General features: G+C 44.3%; 1 long non-coding RNA gene across 1 annotated transcript in view; it reads right to left on the bottom strand.

The window, feature by feature from the left end:
* Positions 1 to 16,273, bottom strand: part of LOC149465973 (uncharacterized) — a 65,167-nt gene extending 48,894 nt beyond the window's left edge. The window contains exon 1 of the long non-coding RNA XR_016312198.1: positions 16,156 to 16,273. This is a non-coding gene — a long non-coding RNA (uncharacterized LOC149465973). The remainder of the gene's footprint in view (positions 1 to 16,155) is intronic.
* Between the last annotated feature and the right edge of the window lie 6,070 nt (positions 16,274 to 22,343).

Raw genomic sequence — 22,343 nt, 5'->3', positions numbered from 1 at the left:
AAAACATATACACTGCTCAAAAAAATTAAAGGAACACTTTTTAATCAGAGTATATGATCAAGTCAATTAAACTCCTGGGATATTGATCTGGTCAGGTAAGTAGCAGAGGGGTTTTTTAATCAGTTTCAGCTGCTTTGGTGTTAATTAAATTAACAACAGGTGCATTAGATGGGCAACAATGAGGTGACCCCCAAAACAGGAATGGTTGTACAGGTGGAGGTCACTGACATTTTTGTCCTCTGCTCATATTTTCTGACTGTTTTTCACTAGTTTTGCATTTGGCTAGGGTCAGTGTCACTAATGGTACCATGAGGTGATACCTGGACCCTACAGAGGTTGCACAGGCAGTTCAACACCTCCAGGATGGCACATCCATACGTGCCATTGCCAGAAGGTTTGCTGTGTTTCCCACCACAGTCCCAAGAGCATGGAGGAGATTCCAGGAGACAGGGAGTTACTCTAGGAGAGCTGTACAGGGCCATAGAAGGTCCTTAACCCATCAGCAGGACCACTATCTGCTCCTTTGTGCAAGGAGGAACAGGATGAGCACTGCCAGAGCCCTACAAAATGACCTCCAGCAGGCCACTGGTGTGAATGTCTCTGACCAAACAATCAGAAGCAGACTTCATGAGGGTGGCCTGAGGGCCCGACATCCTATAGTGGACCCTGTGCTCACTGCCTGGCACCATAGAGCTCCATTGGCATTTGCCATTGAACACCAGAATTGGCAGGTCCGCCACTGGTGCCCTGTGCTTTTCACAGATGAGAGCAGGTTCACCCTGAGCACATGTGACAGACTTGAAAGGGTCTGGAGAAGCCATGGAGAACATTATGCTGCCTGTAACATCGTTCAGCATGCCTATTTTGTGCTCAGATTATCAATGAAAGCGAGTGGGTTTGGCTGTTGTACTACAGTTATCAGAACTCCGTGTTACAAGTAAGATTTCCAGAATATAAAAGAAAGTATTTCCTTTAATCTTTCTGGGTATATATTTTCTTTATACCTGGTGGATATGTAGGCAGGTGTTGGGCTGCAGTACATCCACTGACCTGAAGGTGGAATTGTGCCATTTCTTTAACTGCTTCCCTACCTGCCCATGTACACAAACGGCCAGATGGGATGCATGCAGATGCAGGTGGATGTTTCTGAACATCCTCCCGCATCAGAGGCTCATGATCGACTCACAGAGCATGCACCCGGGAGCCCAATGATTGGTGTGTACCTCGGAGACAGTGGATGAAATTACCGCTGTGTCTGGGCGATCACATGGTGTTTTACCATGTGATTGCTGTGTCCAATCACAGCAATCACATTGTAAACATGCAAAACCAAAAGTAAAGATTGGTCCTTTCTGCTCTCACACAGATCGGCTGTGGGAGCAGAGAGAACTGTTGCTGCAGCCTGTGACACTGCATGTACACTAACAGACTGCAGTGCTAGCCAGTCCCAGTGTCCCTGATCACTGTCTGTAGTGTAATGTAAACAAACAGTTCAGCCAGCCCCTGTCACCTGTCCTAGTGTCACCAAAGCACACAATAACACTGTCATGTACCATACCAACATCCTGATCATCACCATACCCCATACCAGCGTCATGATCACTGCCATTCTCCATACCAGCGTTCTGATCACAGCCATAAGCCATACCAGCACCCTGATCACCACCATATGCAATACTGGCATCCAGATCATCGCCATTCTCCATACCAGTGCCCAGATCACAGCCATGAGCCATACCAGTGCCCTGATCACCGTCATATGCCATACCAGCAGCCTTATCACCACCATATGCCATACCAGCTCCCTGATTACAGCCATACACCATGCCAGCATCCTGATCACCGCCATATGTAATACTGGCATCCTGATCATTGCCATTCTCTCTACCAGTGCCCAGATCACAGCAATAAGCCATACCAGCAGCCTTATCACCACCATATGCCATACCAGCTCCCTGATTACAGCCATACACCATACCAGCATCCTGATTACTGTCACATCATACCAACTTCCTGATCACCACTCAACACCATAACAGCATACTGATCACGGCCATACCAGCACCTTGATCACTGCCATACCAGCATTCTGATCACTGCCATACCAGCACCCTGATCACCACTATACTCCATACCAGCATCCTGATCACCGCCATACCCCATACCAGCATTCTGATCACCTTTACACACCATACTAGTGTCCTGATCATGGCCATACCCCATACCAGCACCTTGATCACTGCCATACCAGCATTATGATCACTGCCATACCAGCACCCTGATCACCACTATACTCCATACCAGCATCCTGATCACCGCCATACCCCATACCAGCATTCTGATCACCTTTACACGCCATACGCCATACTAGTGTCCTGACCACCGCCATACCCTATACCAGTGCCCTGGTCACCCCATATGCCATACCAGCACCCTGATCACTGCCATACCAATCTCATACCAACATACCCATTTCATACCAACTTCCTGATCATTACCATACCCCATAACAGTGTCCTGATCACCGCCATATACCATACCAGCTTACCATGACCATTTTAGGGTCTCAACTGATCAATTTTCAAGTATATATCCCATAGTTTGTAGACACTATATATTTCACACAGACTAAATAATATACACTGGGTTATTTTTACCCAAAAAGGTAATGGAATACATTTTGGCTTAAATTAATAAAGAAAGATTATTTATTTGCAACATTTAATAACAAAAACTAAGAAAAAGATTTTTTTTTCAAATTTTTTGGTATTTTTTTCATTTATATAGCAAAAAAACAAAAAACCCAGTGGTGAATAAATAACACCAAAAGAAAGTTGTATATGTCTTGGTTACCACCTTAGCACAGAAGTCATTAAATTTACCTTTTATTAAAAAAAATAATAAATGCAAGTGCCTTGCTGAAGATATCACCGTTTTACCCGAAGAAGTGTATGACCTGCAACCTATGTAGTGCCATTGCTGTAATCTGACATATTTCTGTGAACACTCATTTTCTGCAATATAAACAACATTTCACTATCCACATGTGTTGACTCCTTTTACAGGTACACTCGTTTGGCTCCTGCTACAGGTATACCATTCTATGTCAATGCATGGTATAACAAATGTAGATATTAATCTATTGTATTTTACATATTATCTACTCGTGGTGGAGCAATGTGCCATGTGATGATGTCACATAAAAAATACCATGCACAATCACCAATACATATAGTATGTTAAGTATTGCAAGTGTATCATCCTCTAGACTGCTACTAAGGTAGTGTAGGTAAGTTTATTGTGTATGACTTATAACTGTGTGAGTCTATGATTAGGTCAGGTTACTGCAGGTCAGGCTGGATGGCTTAACCGGTTGGGACTCTATTGCCTCCACCTGGTTCTGGAAGACCATGGGAGCTTTCAAAAGCCAGTGGGCAGAAAGGGTGGAGGCCTAATCTGAATGTTTATGAGAGTCTAACCAATCTCAGGTTTGTAGGCCCTGATAAAGTGGTGAGGCCAACCCATTAATATGGGAGAGTCAGGCTGGCAGGGGAGTCGGGTGGAAGATGGAGTGTTGAGGAGGCTGTTGGTGGCCTGGGAGGGGTCCACTAGGTCTAGGGGGCATGGCCTCCAGGCTGGGCTCAGGAGGATCCATTCAGCATCATGGTATGAACAGGATCAGGGCCTGGGAGAAGTGGGAGCAAGGAGGACAGAGTGAGTACATTGGCACACCCAGGGATTTACAAGGGGACAGACTGCCACATGTAGCAAGCTTTCAAAGGACAGCACTGTGCTTAATCCTTATCCTTGTCCTGGGAGATCTTCAGAGCAGCCAGGAAGACTGTTATTGTCTGCAGGCTGTGGAGCTGAGAGCAGTTCTGCAGGAGAGATGAGATATCTCTGCATGAAGATTGCAACAACCTAAGTTAACTTTCAGAGGGGCTGAGAGTCCCTAACCCGTATGGGGCTGTTGCTACAGACCCGTAATGTCTGACCACTTTCAAGGAGAAGAACAGTCCAGGATCTGTTTCTGTAAATAGGAAGGGAGTTGTTACTGTGCATTGATTCAGTCAAGTTGGGTATCCCATAATCCCTATTACCCTATCCAAGTTATATCCCCTAATAAAAATAACAAAAACTAAGCTCATGGACTGTTCACTGACTGTGGATGCAAATGTGGAAAATGCGTGTTGCCCGGCTGTGCGAACCTTAGAGGAATCTAGAAACAGAGACGCCCTTAAGAGGGTAGCGCTATACATAACATACCCTGAATTGGGTGTGCAACAGTTCACCTTCCTACCAACATCAAGTGTCCACCTTGGAAAAATAGCATGCAGATTTCATATGTTTTTCAGACCCTCTTATATGATATGGAAAGTATAGAATAACATACCATTACAGTACTGGGTGGGGGCAACAGTTTACCTTCATCCCCCACATCAAGTATCCACACCATTTCCAGAGCAAAATCTTGATGTGGGGAAGGAAGATAAACTATTGCACACCCAAGAAAAGGTATGTTATGCAATTTTACCTTACCATAGGGATGTGGTGGGGGGGCCTCAATACGTCTATTGCTTTGGGTGTCAATTAAGAATGCCACAGCCTTGTCCCACAAAGTACAGAACACTATATGTTACTTTTAACTAAGTGCAGAAATAGCTAAAGCTCTCCATAAAGATCTGATCCCAGGCATTTGGGAGGCAAGTGATGGTGCCATCCTAAGACCATGTAAAATTTGGATCCCAGCAGCTTCCTCCCAGTGCCAACACACTTGTACCCCCTAAGCACCTCTCTGAAACATGCATATTGAATTAGCTGGCCACATATAGGGATTAGCCGACAGACAACATGCTGTAGAGTGATACTCAGGGAGCAGAAAATGCTGAGACCAGAAACAAGCTTCAGGGAGATACATTTTACAGCTGATAATAGTTAAAAGGCAGCCGTAGAGATACGTTTCATTTACGGCTTTACATTTTTTCCCCCCAAATCCAGAGATTCAATGTTTTTTCAGTTCTGCAATGGAATCCTTATTGCTTGTCACTTGTCATTTTCAGTGACAGTTTCTCAGTTTTATTCTAAAAACACATGGCTTTGTTTTTCTTAAATCTGCAGTTTATTAAAATTGCTTCAGGTTCAGTCCTGTTTATTCAGTTATGACTTTATTCAACAAAACTTATACTTTCTTGCAGTAGGTAATGATAATTTAAAAACAAAATATTTTAATCCATTTCTCAGTTTGCCCCTGGTTACATGTGATTCCCCTACAGCTTTTAATTTTGAATCTAATTATAGTTCTTTGTTACAGTGAAATCTGCAGACTGGGAGATTATATCAATTTAAAGCTGTATTACACCCAAAACCAACAATTTAATGTGTTTTAGCTTTACAATCCATAAATACGATAGCTGCATTTTTTTCTTTTTTTGGCTCCTTTTTTATTTATTTTTACCTGGTGACCCAGCCAATAATACACTTCCTGCCTTATGCAGGCCATAGATGGGTCGAAAATCGGCCGATTTTTCGGGCAAAAATAAAATCGGCCGATTTTCGGATCGTTAGTGGGTTAATTGTTCGGCCGTTTTTCGGTATTTTGGCAGATTTTTTTTATTGGTAAAGTTGGAAAAAGATCGGCAGATTTTGCCGATCGGCTGATTTTCGCTGCAATTATGGGCAAATCGGCCGATCTTTTTACCGATAAAAAATCTGCGCATGAGCAGTGACCTGCAAGAGGAAGACAAAAAGAAGAAGAAGAGGATGAAGAAGAAGAGGAAGAAGAAGAGGATGAAGAAGAAGAAGAGGAAGAAGAAGAGGATGAAGAAGAAGAGGATGATGAAGAAGAGGATGAAGAAGAGGATAAAGAAGATGAAGAGGATGATGAAAAAGAGGAAGAAGAGGATGAAGAGGAAAAAGAGGATGAAGAGGATGATGAAGAAGAGGAAGAGGAAGAAGAAGAGGAAGAAGAAGAAGAGGAAGAAGATGATGATAAAGAAGAGGATGAAGAAGAGGATGATGAAGAAGAGGATGAAGAAGAAGAAGAGGATGAAGAAGAGGATGAATAAGAGGATGAAGAAGAGGATGAAGAGGATGATGAAGAAGAGGATGAAGAGGAAAAAGAGGATGAAGAGGATGATGAAGAAGAGGAAGAGGAAGAAGAAGAGGAAGAAGAAGAAGAGGATGAAGAAGAGGATGATGAAGAAGAGGAAGAAGAAGAGGAAGAAGAAGAGGATGAAGAAGAGGATGAAGAAGAAGAAGAGGATGAAGAAGAGGATGAAGAAGAGGATGAAGAAGAGGATGAAGAAAAAGGATGAAGAGGATGATGAAGAAGAGGATGAAGAGGAAAAAGAGGATGAAGAGGATGATGAAGAAGAGGATGAAGAGGAAAAAGAGGATGAAGAGGATGATGAAGAAGAGGAAGAGGAAGAAGATGATGATGAAGAAGAGGATGATGAAGAAGAGGAAGAAGAAGAGGATGAAGAAGAGGATGAAGAGGATGATGAAGAAGAGGATGAAGAGGAAAAAGAGGATGAAGAGGATGATGAAGAAGAGGATGAAGAAGAGGATGAAGAAGAGGATGAAGAGGATGATGAAGAGGATGAAGAAGAGGATGAAGAAGAGGATGAAGATGATGATGAAGAAGAGGAAGAAGAGGATGAAGAAGAGGACGAAGAAGAGGATGAAGAGGATGAAGAAGAGGATGAAGAAGAGGAAGAAGAGGATGAAGAAGAGGAAGAAGAGGATGAAGAAGAGGAGGAAGAAGAAGAAGAGGAAGAAGATGATGATGAAGAAGAGGAAGAAGAGGAGGAAGAAGAGAATGAAGAAGAGGAAGAAGAGGATGAAGAAGAGGATGATGAAGAAGAGGATGAAGAAGAAGAAGAGGATGAAGAAGAGGATGAATAAGAGGATGAAGAAGAGGATGAAGAGGATGATGAAGAAGAGGATGAAGAGGAAAAAGAGGATGAAGAGGATGACGAAGAAGAGGAAGAAGAAGAGGATGAAGATGATGATGAAGAAGAGGAAGAGGAAGAAGAAGAGGAAGAAGAAGAAGAAGAAGAAGAAGAGGATGAAGATGATGAAGAAGAGGAAGAAGAGGATGAAGAAGAGGATGAAGAAGAGGAAGATGATGAAGAAGAGGATGAAGAAGAGGATGATGAAGAAGAGGAAGAAGAGGATGAAGAAGAGAAAGAAGAGGATGAAGAAGAGGAAGAAGAGGATGAAGAAGAGGAAGAAGAGGAAAAAGAGGATGAAGAGGATGATGAAGAAGAGGATGAACAAGAGGATGAAGAGGATGATGAAGAAGAGGAAGAAGAAGAGGAAGAAGAAGAGGATGAAGAGGAAAAAGAGGATGAAGAGGATGATGAAGAAGAGGAAGAAGAAGAGGATGAAGAAGAGGATGAAGAAGAGGATGAAGAAGAAGATGAAGAAGAGGATGAAGAAGAAGAGGACGAAGAAAGGATGAAGAAGATGAAGAAGAAGAAGAAGAGGATGAGGAAGAAGAAGAAGAAGAGGATGAAGAAGAAGAAGAAGAGGATGAAGAAGAAGAAGAGGATGAAGAAGAAGAAGAAGAAGAAGAGGATGAAGAAGAAGAAGAAGAAGAGGATGAAGAAGAAGAGGATGAAGAAGAAGAGGATGAAGAAGAATTCCAGTCCGGCAAAAAGTGTCCCTGCAGAGAGCTCCGCTATTTCTTTGACAGTGCTTTGACAGTTATAGCGGTTTGCTTTGCCTGACCTCTCTCCTGAATGCCCCCTATTGGATTTGACCTGCTGTTGCTGACCTGGCGTGTGACCCGACCATTCTATGCCCGCTGCCTTGTACCTTGCCGTCCTCTCTGTTACCGACCCGGCCCGTCTGACCTTGCTCATCCATCCATCCATCCCTTGCAGTGGGGTCTGCTGACCTCCTCATATCAGACTCTTCCCCGTGGGAGCCCTTGGCGCATACCACTACCACTGACGGACGCACCCAGTAGCCACGACCTGGTCTCAGGGGGCTCCAAGTCCATCCCCACCATCAGGGGCCCTGGTGAACAAGCACCCTGGGACTTAGACTCCGTGCGCTGGGGACGCCTATTCAGTGGAGAGCTAGTGGTACCACCAGGCGGTCCCTTACAGTACCAGAAGGCCATGACTGAGTCTAGAGGAGGGCCCTCGCCGCTTGAGGAGATCTGCAGGCACCTGTCTAACTTGACACAGGCCGTATCGGCCCTGCAGGACAGATGTCAGCAGATTGAGAATCACTTCCAGACCTGCACTATATCCGTTCCTGCCCCACAGGCCGCGGTCCCCGCACCCCCGGCCGTAGCAGCCCCTGCACCGGTGTCTGGGGCATCTGCCCCACTCCCGGCGGCCGAACCCCGAGTACCTTTACCGGAACGTTTTCACGGGGACCGCACACGCTTCAGGTCATTCCGTGAGTCCTGTCTTCTCCATTTTGAGTTGCAACCACGAACCTTTGTGACTGAATCCGTGAAGGTGGGGTTCGTCATCTCCCTCCTGCAGGGTGAACCCCAAGACTGGGCCCACCGACTGCGGGGAAAAAATGACCCTCACCTTAGTTCGGTTGACAATTTTTTTGACGCAATGGCCATCCTATACGATGACCCACAGCGGGCAGCTTCTGCTGAAGCTACTTTGTACACGCTCCGGCAAGGCCGCCGAGCGGCGGAGGAGTACGCGTCTGAATTTAGGCGCTGGATGGGGGACACACGCATGAACGAGTTTGCTCTCCTGCATCAGTTCCGTATAGGCCTATCAGAAGGCCTGAAAGATGAGCTCGCCCGGGTGGAGGTGCCTGAGACTTTAGAGGACTTAATTGCACTGACTATTAAGATTGACCGTAGGCTGCGGGAACGCAGGTTTGAGAGGTCCGGCCAGGGTCATGGAAATCCCTGGGGGTCATTTCAGGGTCCCAGTCAAGCACCTAGGCCAAACATCCAGAACCGGCCACCTGGAGATATCCCTGAACCTATGCAACTCGGCCTGGCACGGCCTAAACTATCTCCAGAGGAACACCAGCGCAGACGATCCCAGCACCTGTGCCTCTACTGTGGTGAAGCTGGTCATATGGTACGATCCTGCCCGCAGAAGCTGAGTAAGTGCACCTCTTCTTCCTTGTCCATTGGCAATGTTAGTCCATCCCAATACTTAGTGGTGCCCCTTTCCTTTCAGCTTCCGGAAAGGACCGTGGAAGTGTCAGCCATAGTTGATTCGGGGGCATGCAGCTGCTTCTTGGACATTAATTTTGCTCACCAGCAGGGTATTCCTCTCCAATTGAAACAAAAGGGGTTCAATATTTATTTGGCCGACGGTTCCCGGATAAAATCAGGCGTAGTGAACCAGGAAATCCCCTCCATCGCCACTGTCATTGCCGGCCAGCACCAGGAACTGCTCCGCCTGGATGCTATAGCTTCACCCCCTCTTCCCAGTCATTTTGGGGCTCCCATGGTTACGGGCCCATAACCCCCAAATTGGGAGACCGGAGTAATTTCGTTCCCTTCTCCATACTGTCGGGTATACTGCCGCACTTCGGGCCCGGGGGTCCCCCAAATCCTCCTGTGCTCTGAGGGGGAAGCCGAATTAAAACAGGTAATCCCGGCAGCCTACCATGAGTTTCTAGATGTGTTCAGCAAGCGGGGAGCTGATACTCTACCCCCCCACCGCCCTTATGACTGTCCCGTTGACCTGTTACCCGGTTCAGAAATTCCTTTTGGGCGAATCTTCCCCCTTTCAGAGCTCGAATTGGGGGCCCTGAAGGAATATATCGAGGACAGCCTCCAGAAGGGGTTCATCCGCCCCTCCACTTCACCGGCGGGGGCAGGAATTTTCTTTGTTGAAGAAAAGGACAAAACCTTGAGGCCGTGTATCGATTACAGGGAGTTGAACAGGGTCACGATAAAGAACCGTTACCCACTGCCGTTAGTACCAGAGTTATTCCAAAGTTTAAAAACAGCAGTGGTTTTTACAAAGCTGGATTTGAGGGGAGCATACAACTTGGTTCGCATAAGGGAGGGGGACGAGTGGAAGACGGCCTTCCGCACCCGCTTTGGCCATTTTGAATATTTGGTCATGCCATTCGGGTTGTGTAATGCTCCGGCCACGTTTCAACACTTTGTGAATGATATTTTTAGGGACTTCCTGGATGTCTTTGTTATCGTCTATTTAGACGACATTTTGATTTTCTCCCCTTCCTTGGGGGAACACAGAATACATGTAGCGAGGGTATTGGGGCGATTGCGGCAGCATGGGTTGTACGCCAAGGCAGAGAAATGTTGTTTCGAACAATCCAGCAATACTTTCTTGGGCCTGATTATCTCCACCGCGGGGGTCGCGATGGATCCCCAGAAAGTCGCTGCAATACTGGATTGGCCTGAACCCACGGACAGGAAAGGCGTCCAACGATTTATTGGTTTTGCAAATTTTTACCGAAAGTTCATCAAGAACTTCTCGGGTCTGGTCTCCCCCATTACTCAGCTAACCAAGCTGGGAACCCGGTTCAGATGGACACCAGAAGCTCAGGAAGCTTTTGAAGCCTTGAAGAAGTTGTTCACCTCGCACCCATTTTGGGTCATCCAGACGCCGCCCTGCCCTACATCCTGGAAGTGGATGCATCGGAGAATGCGGTAGGTTCCATCCTCTCCCAGCGGAAAGGCACCAAGGAATTGCTCCATCCTGTAGCATTCTTCTCACGGAAGCTTACCCCAGCAGAGAAGAATTATGATATCGGTGATCGAGAGCTACTGGCGATCAAAACGGCATTAGAGGAATGGAGGTACCTGCTGGAAGGTGCTGTGCACCCCATCTTAATATTTACTGATCACAAAAACCTAGAATATCTGAGAACCGCCAAGCGTCTACGCCCGCAACAGGCAAGATGGGCACTATTCTTTTCTAGATTCAACTTCCACATTACGTACCGGCCTGGATCAAAGAACACTAAGCCAGATGCGTTATCACGTATGTACGAGGACGCCAAGGAGATCCCAGTACCCGACACCATCCTGTCCTCGGGTAACTTCTTGGCCCTTCAGTCGGACCTTCGTTCCAAGATAATGGAGGCATCCACAACCGTCTCTACCCCAGCCGGAGGGCTCCTCCAGAACAAGGGGGGACTCCTATGGAGGGAAGATCGGATTGTCTTGGGCCATTGCCATGACCACCCGATGGCGGGGCACTTTGGCCCAGAAAAGACCCTGGAACTTCTCCGACGCTCCTTCTGGTGGCCGGACATGGCTAAAGATTGTAAGGGCTATGTAAGGTCCTGTATCACCTGCCAAAAGAACAAGCCATCCAGAAATAAAGTTTGGGGTCTGCTGCGACCCTTACCAATTCCTGAACGGCCTTGGCAAAAGATCTCGTTAGACTTTATAGTCGAGCTTCCGCCATCACTAGACCACACGGCAATCCTGGTGGTCGTGGACCGCTTGTCCAAGATGGCCCACTTCATCCCGTTGAAGAAAACCCCCTCGGCAGCCGAGACTGCGCGAGTTTTCATTCGTGAGGTAGTAAGGCTGCATGGGGTCCCCGAAGACATTGTCTCGGACCGAGGGGTCCAGTTCACGTCAAGATTTTGGAGGGCACTGTGCAAAGCCCTGGACATCAAATTGTCCCTTTCCTCTGCATTCCACCCTCAAACTAACGGTCAAACCGAAAGGACCAATCAGACCCTGGAGCAATACTTGAGATGCTACACTTCGTTTACTCAAGATGACTGGATGCCACTTCTCCCCCTAGCGGAATTCGCGTACAACAACGCCCGTCACTCAGCGACGGGGCAGTCCCCGTTCTTTGCCAACTATGGTTTTCACCCCGTCTTCCTCCCGGATTTGGTCCCGGAATGCCCAGTACCAGCAACGCAAGATGTAGTAACGTTTTTCTCCACGAACAATAAGAAGCTTCAAGAGGCTATCAGTCGGGCCCAGGAAGACTACAGGAAGGCATTCAACAGGAAACGGAGGGGAGATCTGGTGTTGCGGCCTGGGGAGAAGGTTTGGCTAGCGACATCCAATTTAAAGATGCTTTGTCCGTCGAAGAAATTGGGACCCAAGTTTATAGGCCCCTTCTGCATTAAACGGATGGTCAACAAAGCGGCCTACGAACTCGTCCTTCCTGACACACTCAAAATCCACCCAGTCTTCCATGTGTCATCGCTGAAGCCAGTAATCCCAGATGCCTTCCCTGACCGAGAATCGAGACCCCCGGAAGCCATAACGGTCGAGGGAGAAGAAGAATTTGAGGTGGAATCAATCCTAAAGTGCCGAAGGAGGGGGGGCCAGGCCCAATTCCTAATCAAATGGAAGGGCTATGGCCCTGAGGACAATTCTTGGAAACCAGCCCAGAATGTCCATGCACCTAGACTTGTCCGAAGGTTCTTTCGCGATCATCCGTGGTGGAGAGATCGGGTGGGCATCCGGAGGTTGCCCGTAGGGGGGGGGCAATGTCAGGGATCCCCTCGATCCCCGTTGCGATGGTCCCGGCGCAGGCGCAGTGTGCCGCCCTGTGCAGGGACTCGAGCACTAGGTCCGGGCCGGCCGCGGCGTTCGAGTTCACGCATGCGCCGTAGAAGCCGCGGCCACCCGCTGGGCACCAATGGCAGCGCAGGGCGGGATATTTAAACGACCCTGAGCTGTCATTCAGTGCCTTCTGGTCTTACCTGTATCCTGTATCTGCGAACCTGTGTATTGTAAGTTGCTGCCTTGACCTTGCTGTATTTCTCCTGCCCTGACCTTTGCTTTGCCTGACCTCTCTCCTGAATGCCCCCTATTGGATTTGACCTGCTGTTGCTGACCTGGCGTGTGACCCGACCATTCTATGCCCGCTGCCTTGTACCTTGCCGTCCTCTCTGTTACCGACCCGGCCCGTCTGACCTTGCTCATCCATCCATCCATCCCGTGCAGTGGGGTCTGCTGACCTCCTCATATCAGACTCTTCCCCGTGGGAGCCCTTGGCGCATACCACTACCACTGACGGACGCACCCAGTAGCCACGACCTGGTCTCAGGGGGCTCCAAGTCCATCCCCACCATCAGGGGCCCTGGTGAACAAGCACCCTGGGACTTAGACTCCGTGCGCTGGGGACGCCTATTCAGTGGAGAGCTAGTGGTACAGCCAGGCGGTCCCTTACAGTCAGTTTATTACCAAACTCAAGTGCTTCAAGAGGGGGGCTGCAGAAACCCCCCCCCCCACCAAACACCATTAGCTTGCTGCTTACACGAACAGGGCTCTCCTGCACCTCTAATACCTGATAGATAAAAGTACCTTGCCGCTAAGTCCAGGCTATTCCTATTGGCCCATAGCTATGTTCAAAAGTCTCAATGGCCAATAGGGATCTTCAGGAAACATGACAGGGCAGGCAAGCTTCAGCACTTTCCGGGAAGTGATGAAGATATTTCTGTTAGAACGACTAGGTCAGGACAGGGAGGTTTGGGAGGCTGTTGCTTCTCTGTATAAACACCTTTAGGTGCCTCCACTTTATTACCTGGGGCAGTTTGTTATTTAATGGCAGAGTCTCTTTAACTGACCAACTTTTTTCTATTGTTAATACTTATTTTACAAAGCTTTATTTTTCCCTTTATGATATTTTTAAGCCTTTTATCATTTCCAAAAAAAGAAAACAAGATAAAGAAGGAGGCACAGGAGACCTCCAGGGAGCATCATGAGCTACAGTGCAATAATAAACCTTATGAGTGCCTCTTCTCGGTGAATAAAGATATCATGGATAGCTCTGCTTCTGTTGCCGAGCCAGTACACTTAAATGTAACATCTTACTGAGAAAGATATTAGTGTAAACAGGCCATAAACGTGAAGAATATGAAACTCTTTCATCTTATTTATTATTAAAGCACATATGCTTCTTCACCTGAATATCGGTCCCACAGCATCACTCATTTCTCATATTTAATGGGATAACAAAACAGAAAGACTTCATTTTATAGGAAATTAAATAAAAGACGCCCAAGTATTCCTCTGTTGACCTTCCTGGAAAGTTGTTTTATTTCTAACATAACCAGACATTTCCTTTATAGGCATTTGAGAGAGTTCAGGCAAGGTTTTTTCTCCTCCGCCATGCATACCTTAATATACAGTAGAGTTTGCTGGTGATGCATGATAATGTCAAGTACACTGCATATGGCAACTTAATGATGCTAACTCACTTAAAGTGATAGCTGACCTCTAAGCCAGATGGAGCAGGGACCAAATCAGGTTAGCTAAATAAAAGATGCTGCATCTCTTCCTCTAGCATGATAGAAATAAACACTTACTGTACAATTTATTAGGAACACTATACTAATGCTGATGAAAATTCTCCTTCTCAAATTGCCTCAGTTCGTTGTGGCATGGCCTCCACATATTAGAAACATTACTTTGAGATATCAGCCCATGTTGAAATTATAGCATCGCACAATTTATGTAGATTTGTCAGTTAACGCATTCCAAAGGTTTTCCTATTGCATTCAGATTGGGTGACTGACCTTCTACTGCCCACAGCAGGCCTAGCTTTTCATTTCTGGCTGACAGGAATGGAACTCAACACGGTATGTTAGCCCATCTTTCTCAAAACTTTGATGTGTTGTATGTTCAGGGATGCTTTTCTTTTCACTACAGTATTAAAGTGTTATATGAGATACCTCAGCCATTCTATCAGCCCCAACCAGTCTGCCCATTCTCTTCTGATCTGTCTCATCAACAAGTCATTTATGTCCGCAGAACTACAACTGATTGTTTTTTTTTTTTTCTCCCCATTCTGAGTGTAGCTCCACCTCCAAAGGAGCTGCTGGTTTAGTTAGACCCTCAGGTGCTGACCTCAACCTTCTTAAACCCCTCAGCCTCTCTGACACACCCAGCTGAGTGCACAGACTTGAATTTCACGAGAAGGGCATCAGCAACACTTCAAAGTTCAACAATAATACTATCGGAAAGGAGTACACAACAGCACAGTGAATGGTAGAAGTCAATATTGAACCCTACAGACTAAGACTGGGATGCCATTAAAGTTCATCTGTATGTAAAGGCAGGCGTCCCAATACTTTTGACAATATAGTATGTGTGTGTATATATACAGTATATATATTTCTCCTTGTATTGTATTTCTTCTTATTACTATTTTGTATTCTGTCATTTCCTCTCTCACCTTTGAGGGTTGTATGCCCTGGCCCCTGTTGTGCATACATTCCTAGGTATGTATTCTCCTTTTTTATATATAAAGTGTTGGAATTTTATCACATTTAATATATTAGGCTGCTTCTTTTAAATTTGTTTCCATTACTTTTGCACTAGGTAATTAGATATTCATTTATTTGAGTCTGTAAAAATACAATGTGGTTTATTCTATAGTAGACATATGCATATTGTCAGCACTGTTGCATTTACACTCTCAAAGGATCAATGATCTTAACTGCACGGCTGGATCCAAACTGTCCCTTTCCACATAGTATGTCAGTCAGGTCCTCTGCTGTTCATGGTGCTTGGTATTTCTCTCGCAGGCTCCACCTAGGTCCCTCTAATTGGTCCCTGCTGGCCGGGCTGACAGCTTTAAATGCTCTTCCCCTTCCTATGGCAGGTCAACTTGACAAAGAAGGTGGGGCCTCGGAAAAGCCCCCCCCCCCCGTTTGTCATGGTTCTGGGAGAAATGCATTCAGCCCCTAATTTACTCTATATTCTGAATTCACAGTGTCTCTGCTAAAATGAAAACTCAAGCATTGCTATCAGTCTGGCCCAATTGCTTTACTACAGAGCACCTCCCCTTCTTTTCCTCTCTATAACATGAATGGTGCTTTATAGTTCACCAGAGGAGAACTGGGCATGGTTGATAACACTGCTTGGAATTTCAGTGTGGCAGAGGCAAATTTTTCAGACTGCTATTGGAGTTAGAAGCTGAGTGCATTTCTGTAAAATAAGAAACACAGAGCGCATTGACCTTGTGAAGTACTCAAAAGCTATTAAATAAAAGATGAATACTACTCACAAGTGTAAGCAATCAATCATCATGTGAGATTTGTTCACCAGGCAGCATGAATAGGAACAACGGCTACCACCAGTATATGACAAGTAGAACAGCACAACTCAATACTGGAAATGGCTCTGAGTACATTTCTGGCAGAATCAAAAGATAATTTTCTGTACTTGTAGTGTTTTTTTTTACAGATAATGTTACCTACCTGACTGTCCCCACGTTACCTGCAAAAAACACTGAGGAAATCCAGAGATGAATCCTGGGACGAAGGGTCCTTGCTCCTCCTCCACTTTTATTGAAATTTACACAGTTCAGATCCAGTCAATAACCTAAACAATCCAAAGGCAAGGGGTAAACTGTCAGAGGTGAAAAAAAGGTTGGGTTAACAAAAACTGAAACATTTTGTACATTTCAGTTACACAAAAAGGTCTTTTTCAGGAAAGAAGTAATGGGTTAACAATTCACAGTTTTTTTGCAGCAATGTAAGTAAAGGAGGCCTTGAATGTTTATGCTAACAATTCCTACAGGTGTCCTAATAATTGTTGATTAATTACAAGCTCTCTGTATAAAAGCGGTGTTGAAACAGACTGTGTTACTACACTCTCTTAAGCAGTATTTGGAAAATATTGTACTACAGTAAGTAAGATATTGCACTCAAAACGGCCAGAAAAAAAGGCAGTTAGCAAAGGAAGACAGACAGACCATGATAACCCTTAAAAGTCTTTCCATTAGAGAAAGCCAAGGCGTCAGTGAGCACAGTTTCCTACACTATCAAAAAGCACTTGGAAAGTGGAGGAAATATCAGGAGGAGGTCTGACAGGCCCAAACAGAATCAGAAGACAAGTTTCTGAGAGCCAATAGTTTGCACGGCAGGCAGCTCACAGGACAATAGCTTGAAGCACAGCTTAACACTGATTGAAGTAAGCACTGTGAAGAGAAGACAGATTTGACAGGTCATGTGGCTGTAAGAAAGCCATTGCCAAGATGGCAAAATAAGAAAAAGGAGGCTTGCCTGGGCCATGAAGCACTGCCAGTGGAATATTAAATACTGGAGAATGTCTTATGGAAAGATGAAAAAAAATTTGATATCTTCAGTTCATCAAGCAGGGTTTTTGAAAGCCGTTGAGTAGGTGAAAGAATGGTTCATCAGTGTGTGACACCAACTTAAACCCCATGGAGCTGGCTTGGGCTGAGCTGGACAGATGGGTGAAAGCAAAGCAACCTACGAGTACAACACATCAGTGGGAACTTCTGCAACAGTGTTGGGAAGAACTTTTCTGCACAATACTTGATTTCCCTTGTAGAAAGAAAACTACAACTGTGTTTGACTGTTATATCTCCTAGATTGTAAGCTCGAAAGAGCAGGGCCCTCAATCCCCTCATGTTTTGCATTGTATTGGTATTGTTCTGTCACATGTTCTGTCCCCCTCTGTAATGTACAGCGCTGAGCAAACTATTGGCGCTTTATAAATACTGTATAATAATAATAATAATAATAATATCTTCAAAAGATAGCTACTTTGATCAATCAAAAATTTAGATTACATTTTGTTCAAGAAAATTATTCCATGTTTTTTTTTTATGTCCAATTGTTTATTTGTTCTATGCTTTATTTTCAGAGTACATTGAGACATTTAAGTGTATACATTTCAATAAAAACTGGAAAAATGGGGGTGTTCTAAAACATTTGACTGGTAAAGTATTAGTCTGCTATTTGGGCTGGGCTGTGTTAAGCTGCATTATTCAACTCAAGGTATTGGTGTGCTTTGAAATAAAAGGGACATTGGTGCACGCTGAAATTTAGAGAACATGTAGTATTTATGAGGAGCATATTCCAATGTACTGTGGTGCATGGTAAAGTATCTATAAATATATTGAGGCACAAGGCAAGTTAAAAAGTGCATATTAGCACATGTTTAATGCATTAGTGCATATTAGCACACATTTTAAGAGTGTTATGGTGTGAACAAGTCCCAAAACTGACATATGCCTCTGGCATTCACACATGCAAGTAAGCAGAACTGCGTTTTCCATTTTTCCTCTCCATTTTCAAAAAACATTAGAACACCATATTACCTAATTTTCCTGATTTACCAATTTGTGAGTTAGATATTTGCTGGCATAAAGAATTTGGGGTTTACGTTGTGCAAAGCAGCTGAAATTTAATTGATTTGCTCATATTTAATGGTAATTGTGCTTTTGGAGCTGTACAGTGACATTTAATTTTGTGGGGAGTAATAAAGCTCTTTTTTTTCAATATAAAGATACTTTCTTTTGGGTGATAGAATACTGAATTATTTAGTAGAGAGCGCAAGAACTGCTTACTAATGTGTGCATTTTGGAATCATATGTGCATAAATATCAGAGATAACAGAAGCAGATGGTTGTGGTGATTCATATATTGTATTTCGTTGGAGGAAATTTTAAATGTCTGTAATGCGCTTAACCACTTTAAAGTAGAGCTTTGTTAGACACAGTCCATAGAGGAAGGTTCCCTGCCTCCTGCAAAACCCTGGACTTTTTAGGCTTTTAGATTTCACTTGGACTATTGTAGGTTGAAACTAATATGGTGAAAACATTTAGGCTAAAGGTCTATTCTCACTTATGCCTTGCAGTAATGCAGATTTAACAGCGTATTACTGCAATACAATGGCTCAATGTGTTTCAGTGCTGTTCATTTGTAATATCACACCAACACATTTACAATAGTAGGCACTGCAGCATACCACATTGCACAGCATTCCAGTGTGTGCAGTAAAAAAAAAAAACACGAAAACAGCAACAACACCAAAAAATAGGTAAATGTCCAATTTTTTGTATGTTCAGGTAAAAAAATGAGCTGCCTTAAAGTAGGGTGATGTAACACACTAACACATTGCGCTATTACACGTACTGTTTGTTGAAGCAGCAAATGGTCTGAATGGGCCTTTACATTTAAACCTGATCTCTAGGCAGATATAAAAGACACAAATTAATGAAGTTATATATTAATAATTACATCAGTAGGCCCTTTTAACACACGTGTCCAGTCTGATCAACAGGGGATCCCCTGTGGAATAGAAGCAAAACTGAACAGAAGTCACTTTTGTGTCCATGCAGTTCTTTGCTGCGGGAGCATTGCGTACCCAGATCACATCAGACTCTATTCCATCGTGTTTAGGCTAGAAAAAAACAGAAAATAAACACAGACCTTTTTGCATTTTTGTTTTGGACTTGGACAGTCTAGGAGGTAATCAGATATAGACAGATGCATGTTTAACTAACATTGAGCTTCTGATCAGGTCCGCTTGAAAATTCACAGGTAGACCTGACTGGACCACCTGTTTTAAAGGGGTATAAATGTATTCTTTTTAATGCAAGATTGTAAGTACCTGAAGTTGACCTGGTGTAACACCCTGCATTAATACTGGCTGCAGGATGTTAAGTAAATACAAGATAGCAGTGTTCTGTGGTTCAGCTATATGAAGAAAAGCTTGTAGAAATTGTATTCTGGTAGCAGAATTTTTGTTTTCAGACAAGGAGTAAACAGACTACATTTCCCAGAAGAGTTGGCAAAGGGGCAGGAACATATATATTCAGAAGCCCAGGAACCTTACAGGAAGGAAGTGGATAGTGAAGGAAAGCAGACGGTGTAACAATTGTGCAAAACAGAGACATGGAGCTGTACGCGAAATGCCATCTTGTAAAGGTCTCAGCAATTTTGTTTTTCATGAGCAATGATCTTCCTCCCCTCCCTCCTCCTGAAAAATATAGAATTTGTAGCTGTAACTTTTAACGAACTTCAAAAGAACCTCTTACCTTAATTAAACCCAGAGCAGGCCAGGCTGTAAAAAGCTAATTAGTTTTGGCAGGATGTCTGTTTCTACTAACCATGGAAAAGACTTTCCCCGGCCATATTGTAAAACAATAATAACTTAGTCACACATGACATGTAGGGCCATTAAGGCTCTAAGAATGCAGAGCATGCCATAAAACATCTATTCCACAACTTAACAATTCCACATACAATTCATAGAATTCAACAAGAACAGGACACATTAATATTAGGTATATATTTGAATGGGGAATATCATACTGAACAAATCAAGCTCATACACAACTATGTTAGCACATACATAACTCCTTTCTTTTATTTCTCTGTTGCATTATTGTTCTCTTTGTTTCTTTGTAACATCCCTTTCCATAAATATTTTAATTGCATCATTCGACCTTTTCATTAATAAACCCTATTTTGAAAAGTGTTAAAATGATCTCTAAATGATCTCTAAGGCATTTAATGCAAACTAGAGAATCCCTTTCTCTTGAAGAGTGCTACTGTATATAATAACCCTCTGAATATACAGTACTTGTCTGTGGAGACAATGTGTGTTACAGATGTTTATTGTTCACATTTGATCTTGTTAACAGTGATAGTCCCAAAGCTATCTGGTGGCAGTTTGGAGTTTGAAGGGTTAATTGCGTAATTAACCTAACAATTGCTCTCAGGCTGCTGGCACATAACTTGTGGTCCCAATAGGTGGAAAATCTTTGTGCAGGGCTTAGCTGAGAGAGGCATTGTTACGCAAGTGACAGCATGGTGTGAGATTGGCTGGTCCTTTGTCACGAGTTGGTATGAAGGGCAGGGGTCGGGCACCGCGTTCATCACAGACGGGTGTGGAGAAGGCTGTGCTGGATGCCGGAGGTCCAGGCCAGTGAAGAGAGATTGCAGACCGCTGGGCAGACAGGACAAGCAGGACAGACAATCCTGCAGGCAGGCAGATCGTGGTGCTGCCATCAGCATCGCTCCTTAACTGAGGGACCAAGAGAACACAGGGGGCCCCCCTATTGAGAGACTGCCTGTTCTACTACCGAGGCTGCAGATTGGGTGAGAGGGTTCCATACCCAGATCATCATAAGTTGCAAGTGACTGTGGTAAGTTCAATTGTTTCTTTCAGTTTAGTACACCCTGCATCACAACTTATCAAACTGAGACCCAGAGTGTCCAGCTTACTCTGGCCTACTGATTAGTGCTTTATTAACATCCTGAGGAGCAGGAATTTTCTATAGTAAATGCACCCTGCAGACATAATCACATTTGGTCTTCTTTCAAGTCTCTTCTAACTCCCAAGGAACTTGCTTCTTCAGACTAGCTCACTACTTTTGAGAAGGAGTCCACCTCTGCTAAAGTCTGCTTCCAAACTTTTCTACAATCATAGTAAATCTTTGTCTTCATCCTTTGTATTAAAGAGCTTCCACCTAATTTCATGAGATTGCACCATTTTGAGGGAAACTTGCTTTCACATAAGGAAAGATCTGAACCTTAATGTGCACCAACTAGGGCCCCATTGAGCACACAGAAGTTTGGACATCTTTGCTAAAAGAGATACCAAAAAGGGATATTGTTGCTTTTCACCAAAGACTACACCTTCAGAGTTAAACCCAGTCACCAGCAGCTGAGAGCCCAAAATTGAGTTAGTCTGATAGTTTGATAGTTCCTCACAGCTCACTTGGGTAGATATACTGTATCTCAGAGGCTGGGACTGATGCTGAATTCTGATCCTACAGGACATTTTGGAACTGCTTAAAGTGATACTGTGTTACAACACCTTGTTGAACCTTCTAGACCACGATATACCAGAATACTTGTTCACCCTAAACTGTGTATGTTTATTTTATGGTTCCAAGCCAGGGGGGTCCTCCTGGTCAAAGGTTTATGGTGGTGTCAGCAAGGGTTGAGCTTTCAAAGCAGGCTCAGGACAGACAGGGAACCCAAAAATACTCAGCAGCACTTAAAGGGGTAGAGCTATGCTGCTATTATCTTCTTGCAGCCCCAATATAGCAGAGCTCAGAGTGGGGCAAGAAGAGAAATACAGGAAGTCAATCAGTTCATGTCATGTGCTGACAAGGAGGTGACAGGTGGTGAAAACAGAATGACATAGGAGGTGAACACAGCACTGTGCTTCTTCTCCTTCATTGTCCAGTCAGAGGCTGTAGTCAGGCCCAGGCAGGCACACAGGCGAGCACTTAAGTGGGTTAACTGATACTGGCCATCATTTAACCTAGAAAACTGAAGATTTCTGCTGGTGTAAAAGGAGTTTTAAGGGGGAGACAGCTTGGAAATGATATTTACTATTGCAGCAATGAAAATTACAACTTTTATATCTCATATTTTATTGGGCTTATTGTTTTTTAAAATATTTTATGCTGCAGTTCTGGTTTAAACAAAAAAAATATACTTGCAAAAAAACTTTTTTACAAAAGAAATGACCACCAGAAATATCACTTATTCACAATCTATGGATAGTAAGGAAAAGTGGCAGATAATATTACAATGATACTTCCAGGTGCCAGACATGGGCATGTGTATTGTGTACATTCATGCAATTCAAAACAATTAACAATTAGCAATTAACA

The sequence above is a fragment of the Staurois parvus genome, unplaced genomic scaffold, assembly GCF_062004578.1.
Source record: "Staurois parvus isolate SC_StPar_1 unplaced genomic scaffold, SC_StPar_1.0 ptg000136l, whole genome shotgun sequence".
Lineage (NCBI taxonomy): Eukaryota > Metazoa > Chordata > Amphibia > Anura > Ranidae > Staurois > Staurois parvus.
The sequence above is the reverse complement of the archived record's forward strand: the minus strand, read 5'-3'. Positions and strand labels throughout refer to the sequence as shown.